The following is a 14,374-nucleotide window of genomic DNA, read 5'->3' on the forward strand; positions in this document are numbered from 1 at the left end:
AAAGGTCAAATTTAAATTCCTGTGCATGCCCCTGCTTCCTCTGCCTGTAAAACAAACCAAAAATAAAGCCCCTGACAGATGGCAATCAGATGGGATTCTATGCAAACAACTACACAAGTTTTACCATACTTGCCTTCACTTCTGCTTTAGAATGTGTGGCTGCATTATCTGGAGGACACAATCCTTGATTTGCAAACATTTTTACCCCTCCAGTTGGTTTATGAAAACAGATGAGACTTCAGCCCCCTCCCCCCTCCTGGGATTTTAGCTTCTGACCACCTGACTACATACATAGTTTGACTCTTCTGAAAACTTAGCCCCACATATCTGCAGCCAGGAGAGCTATCATTGGAAACGGCTTAAACAACCCATTTCCTCTCCCCAGCTGCACCTCTCTCCAACTGAGGGGTTATTTCATAGTCCTCTGTTTCAAGTTCAACCCAGCCAGCAAGAATGTTACTGCTGCAGGTTCTTATTGTGATTTCGACATGGTCTTGTAAGTCATTTTTCCATTCTGTTCTTTCCCACATGTACACATTCCTTCAGCTACCAAACACTTTCCAAATTCCTTCGGCTTCAGGTTTATAGTATCATTTCTCCTTTTTTCTTTCTAGATGGATATTCACAAATAACTCTGCTACAAACTCCATTGTCTGTCACCAGAACGGTATCTAAAAGTGCACGTATGAGCTGTAAAATTTCTGGTTTTGATTTTAACACTAATTATATACACTGGTATCGACAGAACCCTGGGGCAGCTCCAAAGAGGATTCTGTATATTGGATCAGGATCAGCTTTTATGGAAGAAGGCTTTGATAGCAAAAAGTTTGAAGCTAGAAATGATGTTTCTGGGTCCACCCCTAATCTCAGAGTACACCAACTAACCCAAGATGATGCTGCAACCTATTATTGTGCCGCCTGGGATCGCACAGTACTAGAAAGCCATAGACAACCCATACAAAAACCCACTCTGCATTCTGAGTCACAGCCTTTCAAGAGTATGAAGCCAGACACATTTAATAAAAATGACTTTATTGAGGTGGATGAAGTGATAAGAGAGAGACACTGGCAGGGCTTGGATTTCAAGGTGTGTGGTATAGACAAACATTTTAATTAAAGGTGGCACACTTTAATTATAGATGTCTGCAAGTTAAGCTTGCCTGAATCTTCGCATTAAAAGACACTCTTTTCAGTTGCTTTTATCTTTACCAAACTTAAACTGTTCTGACTCAAACTTTCCATGCCAGTTTTCTGCTTAAGGCTGATTTAAAAAAAAAAAAAAAGTTTTAGCAACTGTGATCCAGCCTATGTGAATGTATAACTATGGTTGCACATTTAAAATAGAAATAGTCAGCAAGAGGAGAAGGAAAGAAGATCATCCTTCTATTCACTGTTCTTGGGGCCTAGAAGTGGGGAGACTTTGGCCAGTCCTTACAACCTAACCCAGATTCCGCAGGTAGTCTGTAGCCTTTCATGGCTATTTTATATTGTTATTTATCACTCATCCTTGCAGTGTCTGAGTGGTGACACATTAAGGCGATCCCAGTTGCTATGAGCGAGGGTTACCCAAGTTGCTACAAAAGAATGACATTAAACAGCTTCCCTTCCTCATGGTTCTTGAGTGACAAATCCTTCTTAGCCACTGACTAGAAGAGTAGCCTGTGGATGCCTCTCGACAGCATATGCCCATATACAGGAATAAGTTTCCAATCCTATTTCCTTAGCGTAAAGATGAGGAAGGGTCATTCCGGTTGCTCAAATGCTTTTCAGCATCTAGTCAGAGCAGTTTGAAATGGTGCTTTTGTGAATTCTTTCAGCTATATCAGTTTTCAGAGTAACAGCCGTGTTATTCTGTATTCGCAAAAAGAAAAGGATTACTTGTGGCACCTTAGAGACTAATCAATTTATTTGAGCATAAGCTTTCGTGAGCTACAGCTCACTTCATCGGATGCATACTGTGGAAAGTATAGACGATCTTTTTATACACACAAAGCATGAAAAAATAGGTGTTTACCACTACAAAAGGTTTTCTCTCCCCCCACCCCACTCTCCTGCTGGTAATAGCTTATCTAAAGTGATCACTCTCCTTACAATGTGTATGATAATCAAGTTGGGCCATTTCCAGCACAAATCCAGGTTTTCTCCCCACCCCCCCCAAACACACAAACCCAATTTCCTGTTGGTAATAGCTTATCTAAAGTGACCACTCTCCTTACAGTGTGTATGATAATCAAGGTGGGCCATTTCCAGCACAAATCCAGGGTTTAACAAGAACATCTGGGGGGGGCGGGTTAGGAAAAAACAAGGGGAAATAGGTTACCTTGCATAATGACTTAGCCACTCCCAGTCTCTATTCAAGCCTAAGTTAATTGTATCCAATTTGCAAATGAATTCCAATTCAATAGTCTCTCGCTGGAGTCTGGTTTTGAAGTTTTTCTGTTGTAATATCGCAACTTTCATGTCTGTAATCGCGTGACCAGAGAGATTGAAGTGTTCTCCGACTGGTTTATGAATGTTATAATTCTTGACATCTTATTTGTGTCCATTTATTCTTTTACGTAGAGACTGTCCAGTTTGCCCAATGTACATGGCAGAGGGGCATTGCTGGCACATGATGGCATATATCACATTGGTGGATGTGCAGGTGAACGAGCCTCTGATAGTGTGGCTGATGTTATTAGGCCCTGTGATGGTGTCCCCTGAATAGATATGTGGGCACACTTGGCAACGGGCTTTGTTGCAAGGATAGGTTCCTGGGTTAGTGGTTCCGTTGTGTGGTATGTGGTTGCTGGTGAGTATTTGCTTCAGGTTGGGGGGCTGTCTGTAGGAAAGGACTGGCCTGTCTCTCAAGATTTGTGAGAGCGTTGGGTCATCCTTCAGGATAGGTTGTAGATCCTTAATAATGCGTTGGAGGGGTTTTAGTTGGGGGCTGAAGGTGACGGCTAGTGGCGTTCTGTTATTTTCTTTGTTAGGCCTGTCCTGTAGTAGGTGACTTCTGGGAACTCTTCTGGCTCTATCAATCTGTTTCTTCACTTCCGCAGGTGGGAATTGTAGTTGTAAGAATGCTTGATAGAGATCTTGTAGGTGTTTGTCTCTGTCTGAGGGGCTGGAGAAAATGCGGTTGTATCGCAGAGCTTGGCTGTAGACAATGGATCGTGTGGTGTGGTCAGGGTTAAAGCTGGAGGCATGTAGGTTAGGAATAGCAGTCAGTAGGTTTCCGGTATAGGGTGATGTTTATGTGACCATCATTTATTAGCACTGTAATGTCCAGGAAGTGGATCTCTTGTGTGGACTGGACCGGGCTGATGTTGATGGTGGGATGGAAATCGTTGAAATCATGGTGGAATTCCTCAAGAGCTTCTTTTCCATGGGTCCAGATGATGAAAATGTCATCAATATAGCGCAAGTAGAGTAGGGGCGTTAGGGGACAAGAGCTGAGGAAGCATTGTTCTAAGTCAGCCATAAAAATGTTGGCATGCTGTGGGGCCATGCGGGTACCCATAGCAGTGCCGCTGATTTGAAGGTATACATTGTCCCCACAGCAGGAGAGTGGGGTGGGGGGAGAGAAAACCTTTTGTAGTGGTAAACACCCGTTTTTTCATGCTTTGTGTGTATAAAAAGATCTTCTATACTTTCCACAGTATGCATCCGATGAAGTGAGCTGTAGCTCACGAAAGCTTACGCTCAAATAAATTGGTTAGTCTCTAAGGTGCCACAAGTACTCCTTTTCTTTTAGCTATATCAGTGTAAGTGAAATAATTCGGCCCGAGAGATTGTCGTCTTGTGTGAAGTACCTTGGCATTGGAGGCAAACAAGTGGTTGCATGTATTCCTAATAGTGTTTAACAATATATACTTAGGGCCTGAGTCTTCTTTGCCCTGCTCTTGTTATCATAATTAATTCTAAACATATCAGATCAGGATCAGTGTGTTGCTGTAAGTGAATATTCTGTGGTATTAACAACATAGTTACAATTTACTCAGCATTACAGTTTACAATTGACAAGTTTCCTGTACTCTTTGCATATGCAAGACTCCCATAGATTTACCAGATATTTTGACTGTGTAAAAAATGGAGAAGCAAGTCTATGATATGTGTAGGCTATTTATTACAGCATGAAGACCCTGAGATTGCTCACTTGATTTATTAAGTATTAAAACTAAAGGATACAATAAAATGTTTTAGTAATAAAATATCTTCTCAAAGAGAAATATCAAATATTGGATAAGTAAGTTTCTCCTAAAAAAAACAACAACACACCTAAGATCAAGGAGAAATTCAGATCTTGTAAGAAGTACTTCCATGCTGGAAACCATTCGAAATTAAGATCTGATCTTCCCAGAAATCTGTCTTATCCTGAGCCCATTGAAGCCAAGAGAAAGAATCCCATAGACCTGAATGGGTTTTAGTTCTGGACTAAAGTGAAGCCACACGTTTAAAACTGATTTTGCTTATGTATCAACATATCCATTTCTGCACACACACTTGCTGATTATTTATGTACACAATTCAGAATTTATTTTGGATAGACACTCATTCCATCTTGCATTCCATGTACATATACAATAATCCCCAATCTGGACATGTGCTTGCAAAAGTCAGCATGTAAATGTGACTCCAATTTTTAAAAAAACAGGCTCTTAACAGCTAAGAGAAATGCCAGATATAATCATTATTTTTTGCAAATCACAACATCACTGGGCAGGAAGCTCTGCAAAAGTCTCTTAAATACATACGAGACTTGAGTGAGTAAATCATTTGGTAAACCTACTGTAATGTAAACATACTGTTCAGCCCAATCCTGCATTCCTGGCTGTTTTCAGTGCATATGGAATGCAAGATTGAGCCCCAAATGTTGAACCAATTAGTGCTGGAGCATGAGGATCTGAATTTTAAAGAACAGAAAAATCAATCCTCTTTATTTGGTGACAATCTCCAAAATGAGGGAAAGTTCTTTAATGAAGGGATTTTTCTTGATTAGGATTTCTTCCATCTCAGCTGTCTTTATTTGCTTCAAAACTCAAAATATTTTAAATACATTTTGACACAACCCCAGGTACAGGGTTATTGTTTGGTTCCGTTACAAATAGTTTCAGAAAAATCTAGACTAGCCAGACAGTACAAAAATAAGATGGAATCATTTTAGCAGAAGACCCTTCACAAGCTTTGACATCAGTGGGACTACTCACAATGCATAAAGTTAAGCATATGTATAAGACTTTGAGGGATCAGGGCCTTAGTATTTATTAATCTATTTTTGTCTCAGTCGACTAAAGACAATGGCTGACATTATCAAAGGAGCCTGAATTTGAAAGGGATTTGGGCACCTAAATCCCTTCTTGCTCCTTTAAAAATTCCAACTAATATATTTTGTGGAGTATAGGCTAACTAAATGGCCTCTAATTTTTCACCTCTAATTAAGTGTTGGAACAAATGGAGAATGCACAAGATACATGGTGCCCATTTGGGGACCTTCGACAAGACTGAAATATCGACAACCTTCCGTTTCTTCTTTGTGATGCACATTTATAATATGAGAACATTGTCTCTTTCTGCAGAGAATACTTCTTTGGCAGTTAGTTGGGTTGGGAACCTTATTCTCTGGGTTGTATCCCACAATAAGAAACAGGAGACAGAGATTAGCTGCGGTAAAAGTGTTTGAACCTGCTCATTTCTTGCAATAACTCATACATTCAATATACTGTTAAAAAAAATGTATCACTTGCAGTCAGCCGTGTGAAACGAGTGGATGGATAATGATTTTGGTGTAGAATTCTTTTTCAACCCGATTTAGAATTTATTATTTCATGCACGTATAGAAACTCAGTAATAAAATGAGGATATTTGCATCCTTTCTAATTCAAACTTTTAATAAAAAAAAGCGTGGTTGTGTTTTATCCAACTCTATAGCATGTGATAATTTTTAAAAATTGCATAAAGTGAAAAAAATATGTTTAGATCAGCTCTTTTTCTAGAGTGACAAAATTAATACTGTGGCAGAATTATTTAAAAATAATTCAGCAGATTCAGCAGAAGTTCACTAATTGGCACTTTGCTCATCAGTTTCAGGATTTGGACACAACAGGCAACATTCCCTCTATTCCTAAGCAAAGATTTGATCGCTGAGTTCTGTTGAGAGCTCCATTGTTAATAATGCTTCAGAATCAAGATTTTCAGAAGTGGTTGACTATAGTGAGGCTCCTAAATACTTAATTGGGTATTTAAGTGGCGTGATTATCAGAAGTGCTGAGTGATACATGTTAATATATTTTCTGTAATTTCTCAAAATGGCTTTCAGAAAATTTCCCCCTGAAGGTATATTAACTGCGTTCTCCGAGCCCACGCTCCAGCTCAAGCCCAAATGTCTACACTGCAATTTTAGCCCTTCAGCCCCAGCCCTGCAAGTCTGAGTCAGGAGACCTGGACCAGCAGGGTCTTTGATTGCAGTGTAGACATACCCTTCCTCACATTATCATTGTGTTTTTTAATCTCAAAGTTTTGGTTAACTAAAGGAGAGATTTTCAAAGTAGGTCTTTACCTACCATATGTGCCTTTAAAAATCTCCCCTAGTTTATTAAATGCTCACTGGTTAAGTAAGAGAATTGAGAGTGGTGTGGATGTTAAGGTTGCCTTCACTTTGATTTCCTTGATAGTTATTGATTACACGATCAGGAAATGCACCTTTATTTACATTAGTGAAGTGCTTTTCTATGGGATAGCATCAGAGTTCAAACTGATTATTCTCAAGACTGAGACAGCATCTGTGTAACCCAGCAATTAAAGATAAACAATTTTGGAAAATTTGAGCCAAATCCATTTGGCTGATTTTGAATTTTGAGAGTGTGCCAAAACACAACACCGTATCTTAGCTCTCTTAAAAAAGTTAAAATATTGTCTACACACTCCATTTCTGAGTACTCCTGGAGTTGTTTTGAAATGAACCAGAATGTAAACCTGTACTTAGGATCGATTCAAAAAGTACAAGGCTCTGCCCCCGGCAGTCCCACACCTCTGGAGCACACCACCCAGGGTGACAGGTTTCAGAGTAGCAGCCGTGTTAGTCTGTATTCGCAAAAAGAAAAGGAGTATGTGTGGCACCTTAGAGACTAACCAATTTATTTGAGCATAAGCTTTCGTGAGCTACAGCTCACTTCATCGGATGCAGGGTGAGGTAGAAGTTCCAGGGCTCCCCAGAGCCACCTGGGCTCCCTGGTGGCTCTTATTACTGTCCAGCTCCTGGTTAAAGTACAGGATTGGGCCTCAGGAGATCTGGATTCAATGCCTGGCTCTCTTTTACACGCTTCCTGCATGACCAAGTCACTTGTGCTCTCTGGGTTTCAGTTTCTCCTGCTGTGAATAATACCTGCCTCACATAGACATTGAAGCTTAATGCACTGAAGTACATTGGAATTCTTGGATAGAAAGTGCACCAGTGCAAGTTATTATGCATGATGATTAGACCATGGCTAAAATTAAGTTTTCCTCTCTCCATACCAGCAGGACCAAATCATGTTACAACTACCATGTTATATAATGCGTGACCATGACTTGGTATATTTGCTAGGTGGAGGGGCAACAATGGATGTATTTTGTGAAACCTCCCGCTGTTGCACTAACGTCAGTAGAGCCCCACCAAGGACATCAAGTGCAGCAGTGTTCGTGCTGGTGTTTTTATGATGGTGTCACTTAACCCTGCTCAGAGCAGGTCTACAAGACATGGTGGTATCAGGCCAGTGAAGGCTATTGCCCTCACTACACCAGTTCTCCCAGGGATCACCAGGGAAGATTCACCAGCACGACTGCAATGCTGGGAGATATTCCCAATAAACTCTTGGGTAGTAGACAAGCCCTTTCGCACAACCACTTGTACATTTGAGAGGAACCTCTCACTGTATGTTCCTTTTCTATTTTTCATACCCACTGTCAGTTATTTCCCAGAATTATTCTGCAAGTGAGTGAGCTGGGGGTGGCCGTGTCTGTGTCTGTGAGAGAGATCAAATACTCTGGTTAGTTCCCTTCCAATTGCTAGATTGTCATCCACACCTTTTGTCTGAAATGAGGTGGCCTCTCTCAGATGTTATCTCTGTTCTGTTTTAAAACGTCTGTGTATGCAGAGGAAAAATTTTTTCCCCTCCCCAGCAGCCATGTGAAAAGATACCAGTAAAGTGGTAACACAGAAACTACAATAATCCCAACATACAGAAAAATAGGTATCTAGGGTTCAGGCTCCCAGCTGCAGTCTATGGAGCTCTTTGTGCTGCTCTGTAGAGAGCGGGCTGATCACAAAATGCTGGTTCCTCCTCATAACCATCTATTAAATTTCAGTAATACAGCTAAGAATGAAATTCTTTCCAGGTATCATTTTTCCATGTAAGCAATTGCTACAGAGATGTGATGTGGTTGCGACAGGAGAAGGAAGAAGTGGTCAGTGCTATTGGGAACGGGAGAGGGGTTGTAGTCCATGAGACAATTTCTCTTTTAAGATGTGGACCACACAATGAAAGTGTTTGAGAACCACCTGATCCAACAGTCTATTTACAACATTAAAATGAAATAGGAGCCATCATCTAGTTGCCATTTTAAAGAGTGAGGATTCGTTAACGGAAAAGTTGCAAGGACATGCAAATAGAATCACTGGGAAGAGAATTTATGTATCAGCTTTACGGTGGCACAGAAATGTGAAATTAGTTAAATTCTCCAAGCAGTCAAGAAACCAGGAATACTTCATCAGAAGTATTTTCCCAGCTACTGGTCAGAGTGCTGGTTATTTGAGCAAGGACACAGCAGCATAAGTAAAGTACCGCAGCTTCTTGTAAAAAGAAAAGTCAACGTGATACTTCAGCCTGGATCAAGTACTTTGGCACGGGAACCAAGCTAGTTGTTTCCAGTAAGTATTTCTATTCTTGATTGATTCTATTTACCAAAAGAAAAACAAAGGACAGAAAAATTGTACTGAATAATTGCATATAAGCCAAGGAATTTGAACATAAACCATGTATTATTCTTGATCTGAAGGTGGAATTGCCAAGGACTCCAATGGATTGAATGAGGGGAGTTTGGGTCCTAATGAGTAAAGTGAGTACAAGGGTAAAAGGCTGGAATATTTACTGAATAGCTGTTAAGAATCAGGAAGGAGGGAAATGGAGAGCCTTACATTTAAAATATTGGGCCAAATTAATCTCTCGTGTACTCCATTGAAAGAGTCCAAATGCCAGCAAGTGTAAAATTCACAGCACGGGTTTCAATTCAGCAGGTATGAGTGAGTTATTGTTAGTGCTATATCAGTGTACCTTGATTAATGAAGGAAAATTGCAGTAGTCTTCAGGTTCTCAGTAAGTGGTTTTACAGAAAGTATCTTTTCCCTTTTGTGTACAATGTTCTTTATCGGATTAAAGCTACCGAAACAGTCCAATCAATACTATAAGTGCTAGTTAATCTTGAGTATGCAACAGTATTTATAATGCATTGTCTAGAAAATGTCATTTTCTAAACTATATATTAAGATCATGTTAAAACGTAAAGTGAAGCACAGAGGTTGTGATTTGCCCATTGTCACATAGGGAGAGCAGGAAACAAAGGCAAATCTCCTGAGTCCCACTTCAGTGCTTTAACCCCAAGACCATCCTTCCCATCCACATTTGAGATTGGAGGACTAAATCCTGCTCATCCACTAAAATTAATGGAACTGCTTGCTTACCAGCAATTCACTCCACTCAATTTGCCATGCACTGATGTATGATAAGGAGCAAAAAACATTTTTGGTAGCAAAAAGGAACAGGAATTCTCAAAGTGCATAAACTCAGTTGAATACTCTCACAATTAAGTGGCCAATAGCAAGTCTTGTACAGACTGTGAACTTGTATTTAAAATATGAACTGTAGCATGAATAGTAAAGTACTTTGGCTTGGGCACCAAACTGGTGGTTTCAAGTAAGTTTCTCAAGACATTTTCAAAGCATACATTTACTCTGGGCATTTACTATCCTTGTTATCCAAGACAAAAAGCAAGCTAATGATAAATATATAAGGTAAAATCTTGATTCCAATGCAGTCAAAGGCAAAACTCCAATTGACTTCAATGGGGTCAGAATTTCACCCATGATAGTCTCTCTAATTGAGAAAGAACCAGTTACACTTGCGTAATCAATGAGAATAATGTAAATTATTTGGAGATTTTGTTTAGCATTGTAACACTGAGATGATTATGTAAAAATATTCAGAAGTGGAACCACTTATTGTTAGCAGTAAATGTGAAATGTAGAACTTATGTTTTTTTATACAATGCCGTATATTTAGCACCCCGTCACATGAGTTGTTGAGCTTCTTCAATGCTCATTCATTTAAATAAGAATTGAGGATGATCAGCACTTGGAGGATCTGGCTCTTAGCTAGCATGAAAGGGTATATTTATAGTAACAATCATGCAAATGTCTTTTCTTTTCTAAAAAAGGCTCCACTTCAGGAAGGCACTTAAGCATGTGTCCATTCCTATTCAGCAAGGCATTTAAGCATGTGCTTAACTTTAAGGCCAAATCAAGGGCAAAATGCAGTAAGTCTTCTTGTTTCCATACAGTAATGAGAAATAAAGATTTGCTTATTTTTTACATAAACGTAAGGTGTATCTATAATAGACGTAATCCTTTTAATAAACTACGATAATTGATCCAATAACATGATTCTCAAATTTGTTTTTAAAGATGATTTCCAATTATTAAAATGGATTAGCCATGTTTGGATTTAAGGGGATTGAGAGAATTCTATGTCTTTAATTAAGCTTATTCTTCCCTCTAGATACCGCTAAATGGTCCTTGCTGGGTGCTTAGTCCCTGAGACAAACAAATATTTCTGTAAAGGAAATGTTTTCTGTTGGGCAATATTTCTAATTACACCAAATGGCAGAAATTAACCAAAATTATTCTCCTGAATATACACAATTTAAGAGCTATATTCTTCCCTCAATCTATCATTATCATTAAGAACACTATCATGGAACGATGGCAGCATGCAGGCTTAATTTTATAATCTCAGCTTGTGGACCCTAATTTAAAAAGTCATTTGTTCCTTTACAAAAAAATTATTAGAAAGAGCTAATCTAAACTATATTGAATCAGATTAATTTTAGGGACAGAATTTCAATGGCATGCAGGTGCCCAGGAATGATAGTTAGATGTCTAAGTGTCTCTTGCCCCTTTGAAAATCTTCCCCACCATTTTCACATTATTTTACATGCGCTCTCCTTATTTACTATTTTATTGCAAAACCAGAAAGCAATGTAAATAGCAAATCAGATTTTTTTTAAAGCAACAACTACTGGTCCATCAATATAATGATACTAGATCTGTACAGTATTTTGTAAAGGATTTGCTCACTGTGATACTTCTACTGGCTATTACTTCAAAGTATTTGGCTCCGGTACCAAGGTCATTGTAACAGGTAAGTTATGTGGTAATTACAGTAATGCAAAGATAAAGAGGCTTATTGTGATCATAGAAAAGCTTTTTAACACAGGTAAGGTCAACGATTGTAAGATCGATCTTGTGAAGTACTGAGCATTGAATGTGAGGTGCTGAACACCATCCATTCCTGTAGACTTCAGTGCAAGTTAGGGTTGTTAGCACCTCGTAGGATCTGATCCCAAATACATCAACTTTTCAACCCCAGAGCAAACCTGCAATATTTACTGATAGATTTAAATTAGATTTTTTCAAGTTAATTAATATTTCTAAAGATCAGCTGTTTAATGACACTTTTCAGAGGATGTGCCACCATAAGCATGCTGGTCCTTGGTCCAGAGGCAAAAATTCATGTTAGCTTTGATATTACTCAAATTCTTTCACAAAAATTCATAAACATGCATAAAACTAAATTGTAAAATATGTAACATCATGCTTCTCAATTAAAAGAAAAGAAGCAATCTTGTCAGCAACTTCATAGTTGAATTCCTGTAGCAATATCAATGTAAATGAAAGAATTTGGCCCAAGAGATTGTCATCTTGTATGAAGTACCTTGGCATTGCAGGCCAACTGGCGGTGGCAAGTATTCTTAACAATATATACTTGGGGCCTGAGTCTTCTTTGCCTTGCTCTTGGAAGTCATTTACACTCATGAAAAGTCAATGAGGAAATGCTACCATTCTGATTAAGTTGCATGTTTCACCCAGTTTGCGTTGGTATAACTGACTGCACAAACACAGGACAAAGGAAAATCACGTCCTTACTCTTCAGAATTATGCTCTGCACATTTATATAAATCAACGAGAACGGTCAGTCTATTTTAAACCTTAATTCACGATCAAGTTTACCTCAATACCCCTATAGCTCCCAACAAATGGTAAATTTTTGTAATACTGCCAATTAAAATAAATACACGGTCATAATTAATTCTAAAAATATTAGATCAGGATCAGCATGTTGCTTTAAGTGAATATTTTATGGTATTAAGAATGTAGATACAATTTATTTGGACAGTTTTCCTGAATCCTCTTACCTTTAAAAGAGCTTGCACTATTTGACAGGCAAAACTCCCACAGCTTTACCAGCTGTTTTGACTGTGTAAGGAATGGAGAAGCATGTCTGTGATATGTGTAGATTATTTATTACAGCATGAAGACCTAAGATTGCACACTTGATTTATTAGTGTATTAAAACTGTAGGATACAATAAAATGTTTTAGTAACCAAATATCTTCTCAAAGAGAAATATCAAATATTGGGTAAGTAAATTCCTCTGAAGAAAAAAATAACCCTAAGATCATGAAAAAATTCAGACCTTGGCACAATTCTAAGTAAAATCAGTAGGAATTGTAGTTGTTTGTGCCAGCTATGAATTTGATTACAGAATTATGAGAGTCGGAGCTTTTCTGTTCTAAGAAGATGAGGTGAAATCCTGACTCCACAGAACTCAACGGCAATGACTTTTGGGCCAGAATTTTACCCATGTTATGTAAACGTACTTCTTAGCAGGGACAACATTATTCACAAGTGTACTGAAGAAGCAGAAATTACTTTTAAAGTCCTAGATAGTGAGCAGTCCTGATTTTGCTCTCACACTAGTCATTCCTCTTTTTAAACTGACTTCCCTCCATTCATTTAAAATGGAGCTACTCTAGATTTACACCAGTGCAAATGAAAGCAGGGTCGGGACCTACCAGGATTCTTCAGAATTTTTGCTTAGTGGAATAGATGAGTAAAAAGATTTGGAAACAGAACCAAGCTTACTGCTTTCAACGAGCATGACATAGGAATAATGGTGCTTCTCTTATTGTATCCATTAAAGTGCATCGAGTCATCATTAAAGAAGCTTACATTAAAATGGTATAACTAGATTCTTCCGAACACAATATTCTAGAAAAAACCTGGCAGGCTCATTGTAGAAGCCAAAGATTGAACTGAATGTGGAGACTGAACTATCCCCTCTCCTCTCTAAAGGTTGTCCTTTCAGGACAAAATTGACATGGCTTGGTGGGATGGTGTGAAGCAGCTTCCTCTGTCCCTGCATGTGTTGTATCTCTCCTGTGTAGAAAGGGATTCAGTCTACAATGCTATCTCTTTGGCAAGTTTCAGAAGCACTTGGTCATTTTATTTTAAAATAAGAAAATTAAGTCATCAAAACTTTACATGAAGTTTCATAGAAGAAATAAATGTAAAAGTATTTGGCATGCTTATTAAAAGATAGACCCAAAGATCAGATGTCACATTATAAGATGGAAGTTACTTGGTTTTTTAATAAAACAGAGTGCATTAAGAACAGAGTGATCAGTGTAGATCTTTAGTTATAAAGTACAAAGGAGCTACTATTACTGTTAATTATTTTGATGATAAGATTCTCAAGTAGTCTAGGGTTGGTTTAAATTGGTTTGCTGTCTTTTGAAACAGTTCTAGGTATTGATTTTTGACATTACCGACTGAATATAACAAACTCTTTATAGAAAAAATATATAAGTATCTGATCTAAATCCCATTGGCCCTAAAAGACCAAATCCAAATTTATGGCAGAAAGGGATGTGCAGTTGTGAGCAAAGAATCTTCAGAGGATAGGTGTCCACCTGAAAAAACTTCATCACGATAGGCACTGTTGCTGGCTCTTTTAGCAGAAATACCAAGAATTTAAGGGATATTAAGAATAATTTACCATCTCATCCTTTAAAGGTGACCTTTGCAAATAGGTTTCAAATACACTGTTAGGGCCAGGTGAGAAATCCAGCATGAAATAAAAGAGATTCTCCAATGGTCCAAAATCACCCATCACAATTTACAATGGCATTACTAAGCACTGGACCACTGTTGTAGAATGCTGAAGTATTTTCAGTACAGGCAGTTTCCAGTGCTGTCAATTTGGCACCTTTCACAAACTATAAATTCACATTAAAAGAAAAA

General features: G+C 38.4%; 1 protein-coding gene across 1 annotated transcript in view; it reads left to right on the forward strand.

Annotated features, from left to right (window-relative positions):
- LOC144260165 (uncharacterized) overlaps nt 1-14,374 on the forward strand; it is a 78,026-nt gene that overhangs the window by 20,080 nt on the left and 43,572 nt on the right. The window lies entirely within an intron of this gene.

Source organism: Eretmochelys imbricata, chromosome 2 (assembly GCF_965152235.1).
Source record: "Eretmochelys imbricata isolate rEreImb1 chromosome 2, rEreImb1.hap1, whole genome shotgun sequence".
In the NCBI taxonomy this organism is placed as follows: Eukaryota; Metazoa; Chordata; order Testudines; family Cheloniidae; genus Eretmochelys; species Eretmochelys imbricata.